This window comes from Psammomys obesus, unplaced genomic scaffold (assembly GCF_907164565.1).
Source record: "Psammomys obesus unplaced genomic scaffold, mPsaObe1.curated_primary_1811, whole genome shotgun sequence".
Classification (NCBI taxonomy): domain Eukaryota; kingdom Metazoa; phylum Chordata; class Mammalia; order Rodentia; family Muridae; genus Psammomys; species Psammomys obesus.
In genome coordinates, this window is record NW_026596079.1 from 35491065 (window position 1) to 35512696 (window position 21632).

Sequence of the window (21632 nt, forward strand, 5' to 3'; positions counted from 1 at the left end):
TCTCAGCGAGTCAACACTGCTCAGTGTAGAATCCTCTTACTCAACAGTTGCAGCAACAGTTTTACTTCTCTCCAGTGCTTGCTCTGTGCTTGGAGAGAGCAAATAATGAACAATGTATGTACGACATCTGCTGGCTCACAGATTATGTTACATCCACCTTGCAGTAAGGCTGAGCCATAGAGGTTGTGCATCCTGGGAAGTCGAACCTTTTCCTGTGTGGAGCCCTACACAAGATTAACAGGACTTAATTTTTCTGTACTGAGAGAGTGGGAGCTACTAATTTGCCAAAGATGCCACTTGTGATGAACAGAGCAGCCCCATTCCTTGAATCCCTTGATTTATATTGTCTCCAGATTAATCATCACTCATCCAATTAAATGCTCCGGGTCTGGGCCTCTTGCCAATTCCATGTCACAAACGGTGATAAGACCTATTAGCTGTAAGGCTTAAGCTAACCAGGATAGGACCCAAGGGAGGTATATTGCCCACATAAGCCACCTCCTTTCCACTTCTGCACCAACCTGCTTGATGCTAGAAAATATTTTTATTTCACATTGCTATTCACAGTCTCCACATGAAAACCAATAGGTTTTCATGATCTAAGTAGAAGGTTTAAGACTGTTTAAATTTGCAACTGCTTGTAAATCAAGTTTAGAGATTTTCAAATCTATGCAAATATTTCTTAGCCTCACACAAAGTGGTGCGAACACAAACGTTTACAGGTAGGGAAGACGCAAATAAAAGTAGTAGAAGAAATGTTACCCACCGCTACTATGATTATAACATGCTCTGGGGACACACACTATCTACCCCGCTGAAGAACTTCCGAGAAAAGGAAAATCTAACCGCCTGTTCCCGACAGGTGGCAGGATTTGGAAAGTTAACTTTATTTGTGTTACTTGTAGAGTTAACACATCCTAATCTTGGTCCATCATGCATTTGTACAACTTTTTAAGAAATTTAAATGGTGATGTGTTACCTACAAGGGAAACTAGCACGAAAAAGAATCAAATAGAACTCTGAGGAAAAAAAAATATATCTGCAGCTTTTGGGGATGCAGAAGAAACCTAGCAAAGCTCAGCATACATCTGAGGCACACAGCACTGAGCCTCTGTTCTATTGTATTGGGCTAACGGGTGGGCCTTCCTTTGAAGTCCACATCCTGAAATATAGGAACTGATGAAAGGGTCAGTGGAGTTAGTCACCGTGGCAATCCCAGCAGTTTTACACTCTTTACTTTGCAAGCTGACAAGTGTCAGTAGGTTGAGGTCAACACTGGTATTCACGAAGCATGTATCAACATTCCTTATAACCCGATCCTCATAAGCATTTTCCGTAGATGTTATTACTGGGAATGTCAGCAACCCTCAAGCATTTTGAATTTCCTTAGTAAACATGAGAAAATTGTGTTGAATCATAATATTGGGAAAGACATCTTCATTAGTTTTTAACATGAGCATATAAATTCTCTACATTAGAATGCCAGACTTTGTTGAATATAGTTTAGAAAAGGGCAGGAGATATTTCTGCGTCCAGTCACCTCTCCGCTCTTTGTATTCCACTTGATTTACAGTCACTACACAGCTTGACATCAGCACTTGACTAGTTAAACTACGAGACAATATTTGCTGTCGTCCACTATGAAATATGACATAACTTCCCAGAATGGTAAACTGATCCAAATATAAGTATATAGGTATATGCTAGTCTTTAGTTCTCTTTTTCTAGATCATATTTACTATATGTCATGCTCCTGATCATGGTGACTAAGCTTTTTGTTTTAAATTTTTAAAAGATTTTTATTGCAATTTATTCATTTTGTATCCCTGCTATAGCCTCCTCCTTTGTCCCTTCCCAATCCTGCCCTCACTCCCTCTTCTTCTCCCATATCCTTTCCCCAGTTCACTGATAGGGGAAGTCCTATCCTTCCCTCTGAACCTAGCCTATCAAATCTCATCACGATTGGCTGCACTGTCTTCCTTTGTGGTCTGGTAAGGCTGCTCCCCTCTCAGGGGGAGGTGATCAAAGAGCAGGCCAATCAGTTCATGTCAGAGACAGCCCCTGTTCCCACTATTAGGGAACCCACTTGGAGACTGAGCTGCCATGGGCTACATCTGTTTAGGGGTTCTAGGTTATCTCCATGACTTGTTCTTGGTTGGAGTATCAGTTTCAGAAAAGACTCCTGGGCCCAGATTTTTTGGTTCTGTTGCTCTCTTTCTGGAGCTCCAATCCCCTCCAGGTCTTTATAGTTAACTAAACTTTTAAATTAAAATCCTTCTTAAAACTGGCTCTCCTAGTCCACTGATAGGGGAGGTCCTCCTTCCCTTCACCGAGACCCTAGCCTATCAGATCTCATCAGGACTGGCTTCATTGTCTTCCTCTGTGGCCTGGTAAGACCTCCGCATTCCCACCCCCAGGGAAGGTGATCAGAGAGCTTGCCACTGAGTTCATGCCAGAGAAAGCCCCTGCTCCCCTTACTAAGGACCCCACTTGGAGACAGAGTCTATGGGTTACATTTGAGCTTGGGTTTTAGGTCCTCTCCATACATTGTCCTTGGTTGGGGTATCATTCTCTTCAGGGCCCCTAGGGGAGGGGCATAGAGGGAGAAGGGGGAGAAAAGGTGAGATTGGGAGGAGATGAGGGAGGGGGTCACAGCCTAGATACAAAGTGAATAATTTGTAATAAATTATAATAATAAAAAGGAAAGAAAGAACTAACTCTATGCTTCCTATCCTGCATAATCTTCTATAGAAGGGATGGTATATCTATCAACTATCTATCCATTGAAATGGTTGTTGAATTTATTAAAGTCATCTGAATATAGCTTTTTACTATTTATTCATTTAGTGTGTGTGTGTCTTGAAAAGAACATCTAAAATAGAATGTCTTGATGTTTTTGCTAATATGATATTAACTCTAGTGCTTATAATATGCATGAATATATAATACGATATTGACTGTAGTGCTTATAATGTACATGAAATTGAATATATTTATTCATCCAATATATCTACTGGTTTTTCACTATTTGCTCATTTTTTTATTTTGTCAACTTTTCATCTGTTAACCATACTTTACTCATACTTTCTGTTTTTATGGATACAGCTTTTTTTTTTTTTTTTTTTTTTTGATCACACACACACAAAAAAAAATGAGATCATGCCAGGAGTTTTTTGGTTTTGTTTTTCATTTTTATTTTTATTTTTATTTTTTTTTCCTGTGTTTAGTTTATTTCATTTACCACAGTGTATGCCAGGATTTTGTTTATCATTGTGAATAATAGCTTTCTTCCTTTTAAAGGCTTATTTATATTTTTCGTGTATATAGTCTACATTTTTGTTTATTCATTGATATATGATCATTTAATTGTCCACTTATCTTGTCATTGCGAATAATGCAACAAGTAAGAAGCAAAGATGTTTCTACACATTGCTAATTAGCCTAATTTAGGCATTTTATCAAAGAAAGATATGTAGTGAATTTTATTTCAGTTACAGTTTCAGCTTCAGGGGCAATATGGGAATTTCCACATTATGTTCTGCAATGCCTGTACCAATTACACCTCTCTCTTAGTTCCCTTTTTTATTTTTTTAATTTTATTTTTTTTCTTATCAGTTACATTTTATTAACTCTGTTTCCCAGCTGTATCCCGCTCCTTCATTCCCTCCCAATCCCACCCTCCCTCCCTCATCTCCACCGTGCCCCTTTCCAAGTCCACTGATGGGGGGCTCCTCCCATTCATCTGACCCAGTTTTATCAGGTATCTTCAGGACTGGCTGCAAAGTCCTCCTCTGTGGCCTAACAGTGCTGCTCCTCCCTTGGGGGGTGGGAGGTCAAAGAGCCTGCCATTGAGTTCCTGTTAGAAATAGTCCTTGTTCCCCTCACTATGGGAAACCAATTGGTTACTGAGCTACCACGGGCTACATCCCAGCAGAGGTTCTAGGTTATATCCATGCATGGTCCTTGGTTGAATGTCAGTCTCTGAAAAGACCCTGTGCCCAGATATATTTGGTCCTTGTGGAGCTCCTATCCTTTCCCCATCATACTAACTCCCCTTCTTTCATATGATTCCCTGTACTCTACAGAAGGTTTGGTTATGAGTCTTTGTATCTGCTTTGAAAACACTGCTAGTTAGAGTCTTTCAGATGCCTTCAGTAGACTCCTGTCATACGTTCAATGCACATCCCATCTGTCATTCTAAATGAGGATTGATCATCTTACCCCATGTCTGCTCTCTTGATTATCTTTTTTAGGTGTATAGATTTCATTATGTTTATCATATCTTATAGTTCTATGTAAGTGAATATATACCGTGTTTATCTTTCTCCTTCTGGGATATTTCACTCAGAATGATCTTTTCTAGATACCACCATTTGCCTGCAAATTTCATGATTTCCTCCTTTTTGATTGCTGAGTAGTATTCCATTGTGTAAAAATACCACAATTTCTGTATCCATTCCTCTGTTGATGGACATCTGGGTTGTTTCCAGGTTCTGGCTATTACAAATAAAGCTGCTATAGACATGGTTGAGCAAATATCCCTTTTGTGTACTTGAGCAAACTTTGGGTATATACCTAGCAGTGGTATAGCTGGGTCTTGAGGAAGCACTACTATTCCTAATTGTCTGAGAAAGCGCCAGATAGATTTCCAGAGTGGTTGTACCAGTTTACATTCCCACCAGCAGTGGAGGAGGGTTCCCCTTTCTCCACAACCTCTCCAGCATGTATTGTCACTTGAGTTTTTCATCTTGGCCATTCTGATGGGTGTGAGATGAAATCTCATGGTCATTTTGATTTGCATTTCCCTGATGGCTAATGAGGTTGAGCATTTCTTTAAGTGTTTCTCTGCCATTTGATATTCCTCTACAGAGAATTCTCTGTTTAGCTCTGTTCCCCATTTTTTAATTGGATTACTTGGCTTGCTGCTTTTCAGTTTCTTTAGTTCTTTGTATATACTGGATATTAGTCCTCTGTCAGATAAAGGGTTAGTGAAGATTCTTTCCCAATCTGTAGGCAGTCATTTTGTTTTGATGATGGTGTCTTTTGGATTATAGAAGCTTTTCAGTTTCATGAGGTCCCATTTATTGATTGTTGCTCTTAGAGCCTGTGCTTTTGGTGTTCTGTTCAAAAATTTGTCTCCTGTGCCAATGAGTTCAAGGGTATTCCCCACTTTTTCTTCTAACCAATTTAGTGTGTCCAGTTTTATGTTGAGGTCTTTGATCCATGTGGACTTTAGTATTGTGCAGGGTGATAAATATGGTTCTATTTTCATTTTTCTGCATGTAGACATCCAGTTGGACCAGCACCATTTGTTGAAGATGCTGGGGTTTTGTTTGTTTGTTTGTTTGTTTTCCATTGAATGCTTTTGGCTTCTTTGTCAAAAATAGAGTATTCATAGGTGTGTGGGTTTATTTCTGGGTCTTCTATTCGGTTCCATTGATCCTCCTTTCTGTTTTTATGCCAATACCATGTAGTTTTTATTACTATTGCTCTGTAGTACAGCTTGAGATCAGGGATGGAGATACCTCCAGATGATCTGTTGTTGTACAGGATCGTTTTGGAGATTCTGGGTTTTTTGATTCTCCATATGAAGCTGAGAATCTTTTTTTCAAGGTCTGTAAAGAATTGAGTTGGTATTTTGATGGGAATTGCATTGAATCTGTAGATTGCTTTTGGCAGGATGGTCATTTTCACAATGTTAATCCTATCAATCCATGAGCATGGGAGATCTTTCCATCTTCTGATATCTTCTTCAATTTCTTTCTTCAGAGACTTGAAGTTTTTCTCAAACAGGTCTTTCACTTGCTTGGTTAGTGTCACCCCAAGGTACTTTATGTTATTAGTGGCTATTGTGAAGGATGTTGTTTCCCTAATTTCTTTCTCAGCCCTTTTGTCTTTGGTATACAGGAGGGCTTCTGATTTTTTTGAGTTGATTTTGTATCCTGACACTTTGCTGAAGGTGTTTATCAACTGGAGGAGTTCTCTGCTTGAATTTTTGGGGTCGCTCATATATACTATCATATCATTTGTGAATAGTGACACTTTGACCTCTTCCTTTCCGATTTGTATCCCCTTGATCTCCTTTAGTTGTCTTATTGCTCTGGCTAGGACTTCAAGTACTATGTTGAAGTGGTAGGGAGAGAGTGGGCAGCCTTGTCTTGTCCCTGACTTCAGTGGGATTGATTTAAGTTTCTCTCCACTGAGTTTGATGTTGGCTATAGGCTTGCTGTATACTATGTTTACTATGTTTAGATATGTGCCTTGTATTCCTGATCTCTCCAAGACTTTAAACATAAATGGGTGTTGGACTTTGTCAAATGCTTTTTCAGCATCTAAGGAGATGATCATGTGGTTTTTCTCCTTCAGTTTGTTTATGTGGTGGATTACATTGATGGATTTTCGTATGTTGAACCACCCTTCCATGCCTGGGATGAAGCCTACTTGGTCATGGTGGATGATATCTTTGATGTGTTCTTGGATTCGATTTGCAAGTATTTTATTGAGTATTTTTGCGTCAATGTTCATAAGAGAGATAGGTCTGAAGTTCTCTTTTTTTGTTGGGTCTTTGTGTGGTTTAGGTATCAGAGTGACTGTCGCTTCATAGAATGAGTTTGGTAATGAACCTTCTGTTTCTATTTTGTGGAATAGTTTAAGGAGAATTGGTGTCAGCACTTCTTTGAAGGTCTGGTAGAATTCTGCGCTGAAACCATCTGGCCCAGGGCTTTTTTTGGAGGGGAGACTGTTAATGACTGCTTCAATTTCCTTGGGGGTATAGGGCTATTCAGTCTTTCTACCTGATCTTGACTTAATGTTGGAAGATGGAATCTATCAAGAAAATTGTCCATTTCATTTAGGTTTTCAAATTTTGTGGTATATAGGCTTTTGTAGTATGACCTAATGATTGTTTGAATTTCCTCAGTGTCTGTAGTTATATCACCCTTTTCATTTCTGATTTTGCTGATTTGGATAGATTCTGTCTGCCTTTTAGTTGGTTTGGCTAAGGGTTTGTCTATCTTGTTGATTTTCTCAAAGAACCAGCTTTTTGTTTCATTGATTCTTTGAATAGTTTTATTTGTTTCTAATTGATTGATTTCAGCCATGAGTTTGATTATTTCCAGCCGTCTGCTCCTCTTGGATGTATCTGCTTCTTTTTTTTCTAGGTTTTTCAGTTGGGCCATTAAGGTGCATGTATGGGATGTTACAAATTTCTTCTTGAAGGCACTTAGTGCTATAAATTTTCCTCTGAGCACTGTTTTTAATGTGTCCCATAAATTTCGGTATGTTGTGCCTTCCTTTTCATTGAATTCTAGGAAGTCTTCAATTTCTTTATTTCTTCCTTAACCCAATTGTCATTGAGTAACAAGTTGTTCAGTTTCCATGTGCATGTCGGCTTTTCGTTATTTCTGTTGTTGTTGAGGTCCAGCTTTAGTCAATGGTGGTCAGATAGAATACAAGGGATTATTTCAATATTTTTGTATCTGTTGAGGCTTGCTTTATGACCAACTATATGGTCTATTTTGAAGAAGGTTTCATGAGGTGCTGAAAAGAAGGTATACTCTTTTGAGTTTGGATGAAAAGATCTGTAGATGTCTATTAGGTCCATTTGATTTAGGGACTCTGTAAGTGTTTTTATTTCCCTATTTGTTTTCTGTCTAGTTGATCTGTCCCTTTGTGAGAGTGGAGTGCTGAAGCCTCCCACTATTAAGGTATTAGGATCAATGTGTGATTTAAGCTTTAATATTGTTTCATTTACGAATATAGGTGCTCTTGTATTTAGGGTATAGATCTTCAAAATCGTGATGTCCTCTTGCTGGATTTTTCCTTTGATGAGAATATAGTGGCTGTCCTTATCTTTTTTTATTAACTTGGATTGAAAGTCTATTTTATTAGATATTAGGATGGCTACTCCAGCTTGTTTTTTGGAACCATTTGCTTGAAAAAGATTTTTCCAGCCCTTTACTCTGAGGTAGTATTTATCTTTGTTGCATAGGTGTGTTTCTTGGATGCAACAGAATGATGGATCCTGTTTCCACAACCAGTCTGTTAGTCTGTGTTTTTATTGGGGAGTTGAGTCTGTGATAGTAACTAGTGACCAACAATTTTTACTTACTTTTGATGTGGGGTTGGTGTTGTCACTGAGTTTCATTGCTTGTATTCTTTTGGTTTTTTTGTTGTGTAGTTATCTATTTCCTCTGTTTCCTTAGATGTAGTTGTTTTCTTTGGTTTGGAGTTTCCCTTCTAGTAACTTCTGCAGAGCTGGGTTACTATGTAGATATTGTTTAAATTTGGTTTTGTCATGGAATATTTTGAATTCTCCGTCTATGTTGATTGAAAGTTTTGTTGGGTATAGTAGTCTGGGTTGGAATCTGTGGTCCCTTAAGGACTGTATGATTTCTGTCCAGGCCCTTCTGGCTTTCATAGTTTCTGTTGAGAAATCTGGTGTGATTCTGATAGGTCTACCTTCATATGTTACTTGGCCTTTTTCCCTTGCTGCTTTTAGAATTTTTTTCTTTATTCTGTAGGTTCAGTGTTTTGACTATGATGTGACATGAAGAATTTCTTTTCTGGTCTAGTCTATTTGGTGTTCTGTAGGCCTCTTGTATGTTTATGGACATCTCCTTCTTTAAGTTGGAAAAATTTTCTTCTATAATTTTCTTGAAAATATTTTCTGGACCTTTGAGCCTGATGTCTTCTTTTTCTTCTACTTCTATTATTCTTAGATTTTGTCTTTTCATGGTGTCCTTGATTTCTTGGATGTTTTGTGTTTGGAACTTTTCTGATTTTATTTTTTCTTTGAGAGACGTGTCAGTTTCCGCAAGTGTATCTTCGGCTCCTGAGATTCTTTCTTCCATCTCTTGTATTCTGTTGGTAATGCTTACCTTTGTAGTGCCTGATCTTTTCTCTATGTTCTCCAGCTCCAGGTTTTTCTCTATTTCTTTATTGATTCTAATTCTGTTTTCATGTCTTGTACCATTTCCTTCATCATGTGGAATCCTGCTTTTCAATGACAGCTTCTATTTTTTTGTCCGTTTCCTCTCTATGTATCACTAATTGTGCCTCTACTTCTTTGGGTATAATTGCCTGTATTTCTATGAGAGCTTTGTTTATTTCTTCTTTATTTGCCTTCATTTGTGTGGATATTTCTTTGAGAGTTTTGTTCATTTCTTCTTTGTTTGCCTCAATTTTCATGTTCATTTCTCTGAGAGCTCAATTTGTTTCCTCTTTGTTCGTCTCGATTTCTTTGGCTATTTCTCTGAGGGCTTTGTTCATTTCATCTTTATGGGCCTCTAATAGCTGGAGAAACATAGTTTTGAGGTCGTTTTCTTGTATATCTAGTGAATTGAAGTGTCCATTGTTTTGTGGGGTTGCTGGTGAGGTCATTATGTCCTGATTTTTGTTGGGTGTGTTCTTAGGTCTGCCTCTAGCCATCTGGTTATTTATAACCCTCACTGTTTGTTTCTCGAGTTTGTAGTTCGGGCTCTGATCGTCTTTTTATGTTTTCTGGACTGTTTTTTCAGGAATATGAGAGAGGTTCACTGGTTTGGGAGTGTGCATTGAGGTTTCAGTTTTGCCTAAGTAAGGAATGTGATGCTGGCGCTATTTGCATGCGCTTTTAGCAGGCGCAGTGTGCATGCGCGGGTTCTCTGACTATTGCAGTGGCCTGCAAGCCACTATTTTGCAGTTCTGTCTGAGATCCAGGGATTGTTTGCCTGGATTACACTGGTGGACCCACAAGGCAGAAGCTTCAGCATTGGGGTTGTTATCCCAAGAATCCCTATGATGCCCACACTAGGAGTGTGGGTGGCAGGGATCTCTTCTGGTTGCTTCTGTGGAGAAGCCCTGGATCTAGGGCAAACTCTTCCTAGAAGGCTCACTCACTCTCTTGCAGGACCAGTTGGAATGCACAGGGGTTCCCCTTGCTCTTTACTCTCTGATTTGTTCCTATTGTGGAGAATTCGCGGGTAGGCTAACAGTCAGCTCTGTGGCACTGTGGCCGCAGAACTCGGGTGTCCACCTTTCCTGTGTGCTGTCTCTCTGTCCTTTCCCTCTGCCAGGAGGGGTTATGTTGACTGGTCCCAGGGTAGCATGGGAAAGAGTTAGGTTGAGTGTTCTCAATCCCAGATCCCGAGCCCAGATCTCTCTGCCAGAAGCAGCCTGGCAGTAGAACCTATGTTTGCTGATTCCGAGAGAGTACCAGGTAGGGTTGAGTGTCCTCAGATCCAGAGCTTGGGTTTCTCTGCTAGGGGCCGCTGGGTGAGCTGGAGAGGGGGTGCTGTGTCCTGTGGCAGGCTGCCTCTCTGTCTTTCCCCTCTGACATTCCTCTCCCCTAGGGCAACCTTATGGGGGTGCTCTCAGGGGAGTGCCAGGAGGGGTTGGGACTTCTCAGTCCCGATCTTGAGCCGGGGTTTCTCTGCCAGAGGTTGGGTGGCCGGTGTTAGGACTTGGTGCTAGACCTTATTGCGCTGGACCCGGGAGAATCTCAGGACGTGTTGAATGACCACAGTCCCAGATCCCAAGCTGAAGTTTGTTTGCTAGGATCAGCCGGCAGCACTGGGGTCCGAGCGCTGTGAAGCCACTGTGCGCCTCTCTATCCCTCCACTCCGCTGTGGCAGGGTTATGGCGGTGTTTGGGGAGTGCCCAAATGGACTGGGTTTTCTCAGCCCCGATCTTGGGTTTTGTCGTTTTGTTTTGTTTTGTTTTTGTTTTTGTTTTTTTTTTTTTGTTGTTGTTGTTGTTTTGTTTTGTTTTTTTGGTGGGAGCTGTAGCTCTAGCTGGGGCTGGGGTACAGACAGTGTGGTCTGTGGCAGATTCTGCTGGACGCCTCCTGCCTCCTCCGAAGAGGGAGTAGGGTTTTGGGTGCCGGGAAGTGCCTGGGGATCACCTCTCAGGGTGTCTCCTCCCAGAGGAGTCTGCCGTGACCTGATTCTAGGTCTCAGATCATGGTTAGTCTCTTTCTTCTTGGAAGTCTAGATAACTTTGTTCTGGGTTGATCAGCCCCTTCACTCACCAATTTCCGCGTTGCGGGTCCTCTCCCCTTCAGCTGAGCTGCACACTAGCCGCCGCCATCTTCAAAATCCTAGTTCCCTTTTTTAATTCAAAATATTTTTATTTTTTTTCTGTCTGTTTGTTTGTTTGTTTTTAGAAAGGTCTAACAGTATATAGCCCTTAACTCACTATTAGTCTGGCACTCACAGTCAGACTGCTGCACTTTAACTTACAGATACCATCTGCTCTGCTTCACAGGTCCTAGGATTAATCTCCTAAATCAAAGCTTAAATGACTGATGAGTAACTAGAGTTTCAGATAAGAAATAAGCAAACACAGTAAAACTATAAACAAAACAACAAAAACAAACTTTGCTGAAAACACAAGTGTATACTCAACCAGCATTCAAGACATAACACTGGTATTTTTTTTCATAAAGGACCATTTTCATCATCTTCATGATTTTGCTGAATTTACAGAAAGTATCTTATTATTGGAATATTACTTTCTTCCCATTTCAAAAGTACTTATCTGTGATCCACATAAGCTGTTTTTAAGTTTATGTTTCAATTAACCTTTTTCGTAATTATAGTTAGGCACTTCTAAAAAACAAATCTAATTTTCAAAGGCCTCAAACTTGAAAACAGGAAAAGAGAGAGGCATGTTTTGTTGAGGTTTAAGTTTATAATTACCATAAAAGTGAAGGAAGAACCTATTTAACATGATTTTCTACTAATGAAAAGCCAGCAATAATTTTCTTGTTTGCTTGTTTAATGGTGTTGGAAATCAAAGTCTGGGTTTTAGATACATTAGGCAAGTGAATTTTGACTAAGGCATATCCCATGCACTCTTCAGAAATTTTACATCCACAGAAAAACTAAACATATTTCTTTGCAAAGCATAGATTTTAAGGCAGCTTCCTCTGCAGTCTCCAAGCTGTGTGACTTAAGACAGCAAAACATCCTTCATCCAATTCCTTCATTGGTAAGATTGAGCTATCAATACAGTTAATATAGTCACAAGTAGGCAAGAGTGTAGTCAAAGCTTATTGTTCACCATATAGGAAACATAATACTCAATAGGTGGCAATTTTTACCACTATTGGCTCTACTAGCCCTACTCAGAAGGTGAGAAATTGTCTCTGAAGGAAAAAAATTAGTTTCTTCTGAAATGGTTGTTTCAAGAGGTAATTCCAGTCTCTGAAATTGTATCAAACAACAGAACTCGCTAGTCAATAAGAAAAATACCATTTCTGTTACAGTGGGCATTTATGTAGTAGCTGTTCAATTTATTATTTGCTTTTACTTGAATCTTTTCATATGCTGCTTTTCTGTTAATAAAACTTAGCTGAATCTGATAATAACTGTGTGAGTAGAAAAGACATCACCCATCTGTTTTCAAAAAAAAATATTATTTGTCCAGAAAATAACTCAAGATGGCAGCTTTGTGTTAAAAATAGAAATTTCAATGCTCCCCTAAGACTTAAACACTGAAACACCCATGAACCACTAAGTAGACTAATTTCGGACTCATATGTACAATCAGGCTAAAGAGAGCATACAATAGTATAAAAATTGTAATAAATTTTGGGTATCCGCACCAAGAATTTAATAGTGAATTACACAGTATAGGAAGAAAGTGCACCTGTATTAAATAAGCACAGACTAATCTTTTTGTCATTACTCCCTTGACTCAACATTATTACAGCTCTTTATTTAATACATGCATGATGTTCAGCATTATGAATGATTGGGACATGGTATCTGCAGGAGGACGTGCAGAAATCAGAGACAAGCAAGTTACCATGTGGGGGTGTGAACCTCTCTGGGATTTGATATACACGGGAGCTTATGGAGCGAATATTTCACAGATACCTAAAGAAAAGGAGATTCATTTTCAGGACTCATGGGAAGGACTCTAAGGCAATTATTATCTTCTTTGTTAATGACATAAAGAAAGGCAGTTTTGCTTCCTTCCTTCCTTCTTTCCTTCTTTCTTTTCTTTCTAAATGGCAGTTTTCTAAAGTGGCTTTGCTGTATAATTTAATCCAGCTCAAACACCAGGGTTCCCAGTTTCATGAAAAGAGTGTTCAAATAGTGCATCTTAAACATGACATCACTAATGTTTATAAAGTGAGTAATATGACAGACGATTTTCTGAGATTCCTGAATAAAAAGTTACTAAGAAAATAATTATTCAAACTCCATAGGTTTTTCAGACATACACTATGGAAAAGATGCTATATCAGAAGCTTAACGCCAGACAACACAACATAATTTTAGAGAAGTACCACTGAACCACCTGAAACACATATTAGATGTAACAAACACTTTACATATTATTAAAACTTATTCTACTTATTTTCTTCCTTGGCAATTTTTTAGACTTGATTAGACTGCCATGACATTATAATCCTTCTAAAATGCTAGTAATTAAACAATGAGGACTTACATGAGTGAAACACGGATGTTTTAAAATTATTTTAAAACTGAAAAGTGCACATAGGATTCTTTGAGAATTTAAAATATCACATAAATTTATAAAATTCTCTCTGAAAAGTAACCCACTAGTGAAATAAATAGTGGCGCTGGTCTTTAGACTGGTATGGTTTGCACAGATAAAAGATCAAATTTAATCCACTTCATTATACCCAAATAATTATACGATGAACTAATAGGATAGAAGCATATATTTGTTTTGTATAAGTTTTGCATCAGATGGGTGTCCTCATAAATGCAGTCACAAAGAGCAAGCTTTGTGATATTTATGTTATGTTTTTAGGAGGAAATAGTTGTACAGAAGTGTGACTGCATAGCTGTGGCATCTGGTAGCAACCAACTGTTGGATTCAGCAGGGCTTTGTTGAACACATCATTCTGTCCCTTGTCGATCAGATACAAGAGCTGTCCTTTCCTCGAGACATAAGACTGTTGTCTGCCTAATGAAAATGTCATCATCTCTTTCAGGAAAGCATTAGTAAAAGACAAGTTTTATGGTCTGCTCCAGGAAAAGGTGATAGTACAGTTTTCTCAGTTTCCTTTCATTTAGAAAGGTCAGTGTAAGCAGGTATTGTATTTGGAGACAGTGTGTTTGGGACATCAGAGAAATAAAGACTATGCAAATGTAAAACATAAAGGGCATTCAAATTAATATTTGTAATTTTGATCCTATTGATTCTTAACACAGATGTGTCCAAATGCTATACAGTATGAACAAGGAGAACAGCTGAGGCCTGGGGAGGGAAGAAGCCACATCTCGACCAATATTGTTATAGTAGTGGATTTCTATTTAGGAGGAAGCACTCAGCCTAGGGTATGGGCTTCTCATTTCTTTTCATTGTGGATAAAGAGGCACCAAGTACAGAGATGAGTGTAAACATGAGCGTTTTGTCGACTGACTGAGCCGACAAATAAAGGAAACTAATATTTATTTGTGTATATGTCTGTGTATTTGTGTAAATGTGTGCCATATGTCTAAGGATGGCTAGTATATAATCCCTTGGATAGAGCTCCAGGCAGTTGTGAGCTACCTGAAATGTATGCTCTGAACTGAACTTAAGTTGTCTGGAAGATCAACAAGTGTTTCTAAAGACAGCTGTTTCTCCAGCCATGGAATACTGTTTTTAAAGAACTACTTGACAAATATTTATCTTTATGCATCCCTGAGCACAATTAATTAACAACCAAGATTAACGACTACACTTGTGTTCAAAAAATTTGTGTCATAAATAACACTGATCTTTAATCTCCATGTTGACAATTCAAAATAGAAAACCATCACCTTTATGTATTTTAATATAGTCAATCTTCAAATCACTTTTAGAACTTTTATCTTATCATTACACTTTACTTACTGAATTTCAGAGAGGTTGCTTAACTTGTGCTAAGACCTACCTAATCCACATGGAAACCAGGATACAAATCCTGAAGTATGTATTTGGACCCCATGAGCATAGCCAATACTGTACACTAGATTTGGAAGAATTATCAGCTTGAATTTGTAATTGACATCTCTGTATCAGTAATCCTTATCATCAGTCCAACTGAAATATAAGTAGAATGTTATTAATCTCTTATACACTAAGTATGTTTTCATTATAGTTGATTACCTCCCCAAAGAGAATGTATGCCTCAAAATGAAGGAATCTAAAGTTACTTGCAGGTTGTGTATTCCTTCCACAACATAAATACATACTAACATTATTGGAGAAAGGGAGAGGTCCATATTTTGGGTCAGAGAAAAAATGTCTTTTTAAGCTTCAAAACCCACAGGAAATCCATAATTTTTTATTCAATAGTGCAATCAGCTGAGTAGTCCAAGTATGTATCATTCTAAATATTCCTCCCTAAACACCAAATGAAGGTGATTAGCTCATCAAAATCTCCCATTAGAAAAGCTTTCTAATGTGCTAGTCACAGAAGTGTATCTGTCCAAGTCTAAATATATGCAATTATTAGAGTAATGTTAAATATTTCAAGAGCATGAAGAAGGCTCATATTTCTTCTATTTGAAGCCAAAATGCACTGTATCAGAATATTCTAAGTTCACCTTGTAGCTAGGTAGTTTTTGTGTTCGCTAAGAATTAGTCAAGAATATTCTTTTTTCTTTTATTGAAAAGTTTTTCATATAATATATCCTAATTCTTGTTTCCTCTTCATCTATTCTTCAAGTTCCTCACTACCTCCCCTCCTATTTTGATTCTTTTCTGTCTCTCATGAGAAAATAAAACAGGCATCTAAAGGATAATGATGATATTTAATATAATATAGTATAACATAATAATAGAAGATGAAACAAAACAAACACACTGTAATCAGACAAAACAAACAGAATGAAAAGAGTTCCAGAAGGGACAAGAAACAAATATAGATGCAGAGATACTCATTCGCAATACTCGGGAACCCCATAAAAACTCAAAGCTGGAGGCTATAATACATATGCAAAAGACCTACAGGGTAAAATAAAATAAAAACGCTTTAAAGACAAACTTTTAAAAATAAAAAGAAAAGCTTTGATAGAACGTTATGAGACAAGGGAGCTCCACAGATGGCATCGAGTTCATTTTTTGTTGACCATCTACTGTTGGACATGCCTGCTACCCTTAAGAGTAGTCTGTTTCCCAGGTGAGTCTCTCTTGGAGCAAACTAGTGTTCATTTGCTCAAAGGTGTCCATCATAGATAGCTTCTGGGTTAGGGCTGGGATTATGCCCACATCTCCCTGCAGCTCTAGGAGTCCACATAGTGCAGATCTGTGCAGCCCTGTGCATGCCGCCTCAGCCTCTGTGAGTTCATATGCACATCAGTGTTGTTCTATTTAGAAGGCCTTGTTCCCCTGCTGTCTTTCATCTCCTCAAATTCTTGCACTCTTTCTGACTTTCACGAACCTTGGGGTTCATGAAGGGTGGGAGCTGATGGAGATATCCCACTTAGGGTTGAATGTTCTGCAATCTTTCATTATCTTCAAGTTGACTGGCTGTAGGTTTCTGTATTTCTTACCTTAAGCTGCGGGAGTTGTATTCTTAGCTTTTGACCTGAATTGTTGGAAATCATTTCCCATTGTATTTATTCACCTTATTTTTCACATGAACAAAGGTCTTCACTTCTGTAAATTTCTGAGGGAGGCATACAATACAGTCATAGAATAAAATCTAGATTTATTATGTCTCCTCCTCTAACTTAATGCAGATTGTTGAGGAAAACAACTGACTTCTTGTACCTTGGTTTCCTGAACAGAATAGATAAAAGATGTTGGAAATATTTAATTTTAAATGTTGGTTCAAAATTTACTTTGTGAATCATAAAGGTCTATGCAAGTATATTTTCCATATTAAGATGAAACATGGCTAACGGCAGAGTGAGCACATCCTTCAGTATATCCTGGAAGTTGTTTTCTGTCTCTGCTCCAAGCATTTCTTTTTGTTAATACATTTGACTTAGGAGTGACTGCATCTGAGTAATGTTATTATTCTTCCTGCCTCTGCTTGTCTGTGTTATAAATAGCTGCTTAGTATTTACATGTCTACATGTACATGATAAAAATAATCAACTCCCAATAGTTAGTGCCAAGGATAAGCATACTTTGAATACAGAAGCCCTTAATTAATGATAGTTACACCAGCAATTTTTTTGTGTTCCAACTTGATGCATCTTTTTTCTTAACCACATCAAAATTCTTAGAATCTCAATAAACGTTTAGGTGTTTCAGTGAGACTGTTTGTCATGGTCAGATGGAAAAAATGAAAAAAATCAAAATGTATTAAAGCTTATATAAATAAAAAAAATCAGCCTAAAGATGAGAGAAAAATTCTCATTTCAATATAATTGAAGACATAAAAACAAAGAATGTAAGATATTTCTTTTTTAAATATTAATTTTAATTTTTTTCACAATTTATTCATTATATATCCCAATTGAAGCCCCCTCACTCAACTCCTCAGTCCCAACCTCTTCCCTCTTCCCCCAATCGCCTTGCTTTAGGCTACTGAAAGGGAGAGTTCTTTCTTGCTATCTTCGCATAGCTTATCAAGTCTCATCAGGTCTACCTGGATCCTCTTCCTCTGTGGCCTGGTAAGGCCACATCACCAAGGGCAAGTGATCAAAGAGAAGTCAACCAAATTCATGACAGAGGCAGCCCCTGCTTCTCCACATGGAGACTGATCTGCGAATTGGCTACATCTGAGCGGGGGGCGGGGGGGTGTCCTCTCCATGCATAGTCCTTGGTTGGTACATCAATCTCTGTAGGAACCCTGGGCCCAGAGTTTTAGCTTTATTGGTCTCCTTTTGGGGCTCCTGTCTCCATGTCCTTCTATTTTCCCTCACCCCTTCTTCCATAAGACTCCCTGCACTCTGCCCAAAGTTTGGCTGTGAGTCTCAGCATCTGCTTTGATCCCCTGTTGCATGGAGCCTTTCAGAGGACCCTCTATAGTAGACTTCCATCCTCTTTCCTATCTTCCACTGTTTCTGGTGTCTCTCCTCTTTGCCATTATGAATGAGAGTTAAGCATCCTCCCTAGGGTCTTCTTTGTTGTTTAGCTTTTTTAGGTCTGTATATGTTTATCCTATATTATATGGCTAATATCCTCTTATAAGTGAGTGTATACCATTTCTGTATTTCTCTTTCTGGGTTACCTCATTACGATTGATCTTTTCTAGTTCCCACCATCTTCTGGCAAATTTCATGATTTCCTTGTTTTTAATAGCTGAGCAGTATTCTACTGTGTAAATGTGCCACAATTTCTGTATACATTCCTCTGTTGAGGGACATCTAGGTTGTTTCCAGATTCTGGCTATTACATATAAAGCTGCTATGAACATAGTTGAGCAAATGTCTTTGTTGTATGGTGGGACATCTTTTGGGCATATGCCCAGGAGTGGTGTAGCTGGATCTTGAGGTAGTGCTAGTCCCAATTTTTTGAGATCTCCAAATTAAAAAATCAGAAGAATCATACAGAAAACTCCTATAACCATTTTGGTCATATTATAAAGTTTTATAGTCTTGTTATATTATAATTTCTTCACTGTAACTATCTATATTCACATATATGTATACCTACATTATAATTTTGAAGTTATTTCTGAATAAGCTGTGTATATTATGCCATTTTAAGCCTGTGGATTTTCTAATCACAAGGATATTCTCTTATGTAACAATAATAATCAGGCTTAGAGCATTTAATACTGGTTTAGTGGCATTATCTAATATGCTGCTCGAATCCCAGTCTTAGAAAGGGTCTTATATCATTCTTTGAGAGGTTTTTCTTCCTATAATAAGTTCCAATGTAGAGACACTTACTGACTGCACTGTTAGTATCTTATGTTTTCTTCCAGGTGAAAAGCTCATTTGTTACAATTCATTGAATAACTCACATTTCCAATTGCTAAAAATACAATCTGTAGTATTTAGTACATCTTAGATAAAAAGGCAGGAAAAATATGCCAATTACTCACCTTAGCCTTTTTGTTCTTGGTAAAAACCAACGTTCTTTGTATTTTATTTGGTTTTTTTTCATAGTTATTTTGATGTTTTTTTTTAACAAGATACAAAAACTTTGTGTATATATGTGTATGTATGTGTGGCTGAACACATGTGAATGTGAATGTATTTGTGAATGTGTGCATGTAGCAGAGGCCAGTGTTAGGTGTCTCTTTCTCACATATTCCACCACGTTTTTTGGAAACAGAGTCTCTCCTTAAACCTGAGGCTCAATGGTTGACTAAGATGCCGGGTCAGTGAGCTCCCAAGATCCGTGTGTCTGCGCCCTCGGCAACAGGGCTGTGGATGTGCGCCAGTGCAGCCAGCTTTCATGTGGTTCCTGAGTACATAACTTATTATGGTTACTTACGCTTCTCAGAGGCTGTACTCATTGGGTCATTTCTCTTGTCATGGTACAAATATTTTTAAATGCCTTAACAGGACCTTGTAAGATTAGCCATTGAAAACAACTAGTCCTCTGAGAAGCTCCAACCAGCAGTGGATCAGAACAGCCAAACATTGGGCTTCTTTTGGAAAAAAAAATGGATTTAAGGTCGAGGAGGAGAAGGTCCACAAGAAGACCAACAGAGCCAACTAACCAGGGCCTAGAAGGACTGTGGAGACTGAAGCACCAGCCGAGGATGCTGAATGGACTGGACTTAGGCCCTCTATGCAGCTGTAGCAGATGGGCAGCTCAGGGTTCTTGTGGGTCCCTAGTAAAAGGAGCCTGGGCTGACTCTGACATGGACTCTAGTGCCTGCTCCTACATCAGTCCCCTGAGCCGGGGCTGCCTTGCCAGGCCTCAGGGGAAGTGGATGACCTCAGTCCTATGTCGACTTGATGAACTGGGGTGAGTGGGTGGGTGGGGCTCCTTTTCTGAGGAATGCGGGAGGGAAGATGGGGAAAGAGGGAGGAAGGGTGGGACTAGGAAGAGAGGAAGGATGAGTCTATGAGCAGAATGGAAAGTACACAAATAATTAATTTAAAAAAGGAAAAAAACTACAGATCAGCTCTTCTAGTCCTCCCCATTTTGTAAAGTTTCGGACACTGAAGAGTTGCCACCAAATAAATCACCTAATCCTGTTTAATAAAATCGTCTATTTTATTCTGAAATACTAAAAAAAAAAAAAAAAAAAATGGTGTAAGACATATTCTTGATCTAATAGGCATTTAAGTAGGTAACTTCATCATCTTAGGTAACTTTTTACCAATAATTATTGACTATGCATGTGGAGGCCAACATTTGAAGGAAATTGTGCTAAGATGTTTTAAATATTATAAAGAAAAATCTTTCCTCATATCGCCATTAATAACACTCCCATGGATCTCGTCAGGCCTCTGGGGCCGGCCTTAGCACAAGCTGTCAATCACTTGTATCATGTAAGCAGTTATGTCAGTGTGGGCTGCTGCCAACAATAACCTGAAACTCTTTTGCTGTTAAGACTAAGCTTTTGTGATTATGCATCCTTGCCTAATTCACTTCTTTCCTAGTTGACTGATTTTTCTCATCATTTGAGAGCTTTTGTCTCCAGGAAACTTCTTGGTTTCCCTGTACTCTGGCACACTGACCTTGACAATACCTTCTCTATGTGCACTCTTTCCCCACAAAAGTTCCCCTGCCCCAAGACTTAAATATCACTGACATGCCAATATCCTCTAAGGTGCGCACCGCAACAGAGATATAAACATGTGCTGTGTAAGCTTAGATGTAAAACTTAAATGTCTAAGAATGGTCACTGATTTTTATGTACTGTGTATTGCATAGCTCAACAACAGAACATGATATGAATGTCTTGGCTTATAAAAATCATTTACATTGTCTCATTCATATAAACACCCAGAAATAGACATCTGGCTAAAAATGTTCTCTCTAAAATAAAAAACTGTGGCTATCTACTTTTACTATACCATTTCTGTCTTAAACAAAACTGAAATTACAGCTGTTTTACTCTAATACTCAGTAGATATGAGTAGTAGGTTTTTGAGCTTATATATGCTATTTGTGATAATTAGACTTCATTGCTATATTGACTAATTTAGCATCACTGTGAGAAGTGAGTGTACCCTGTACAAATGCGCATTCATTATATGGTCATAGCCATTTCAAGGATGCCAGTACCTCAGACTCATGAAAATGGTATCCTTTCTCTGGTTAGGATCAGGGAAATGGCAAGGCCCAACTTAGCCTGATCTAACTACTGATGTTGATGAATGGTTGACCTTGAGCTAAACACAGTATGCACAGAATGTACCAACCACAGCTGTATTCTCCAAGACTTCAATAGGCTGAGACTGCTTCCCTACAAAGACTGTTTGATGAGATTAACCTGCTTCCTCAGAGCTGTATATAATAAACCTGCCTCCTCAGAGCTGGGTGTAATAAAAGTACTAACTTTCCTGGCTGCTGTGTAGCTACCCATCAGAGCCCACAGTCCTACCTTCTGATCCCAGCTTTTCTGTGAGTCTGTAATTTCTTTATTCCTGGTCACCCAAGTTAGGTCCATCCCCAAGCTATGCAGGTCACAACATGTCCCAGAGAGAGGATACATCCACATTCCTCCTGTGTCCTGAGGACTTGAGGCTGAACTCAAAATTAATGGACCAATTCACTTGTTGGAAGTAATTTCAAGAAAGGATATCATTTAGTTTGAGTAATGGTTATCATTCGTTCTCCCA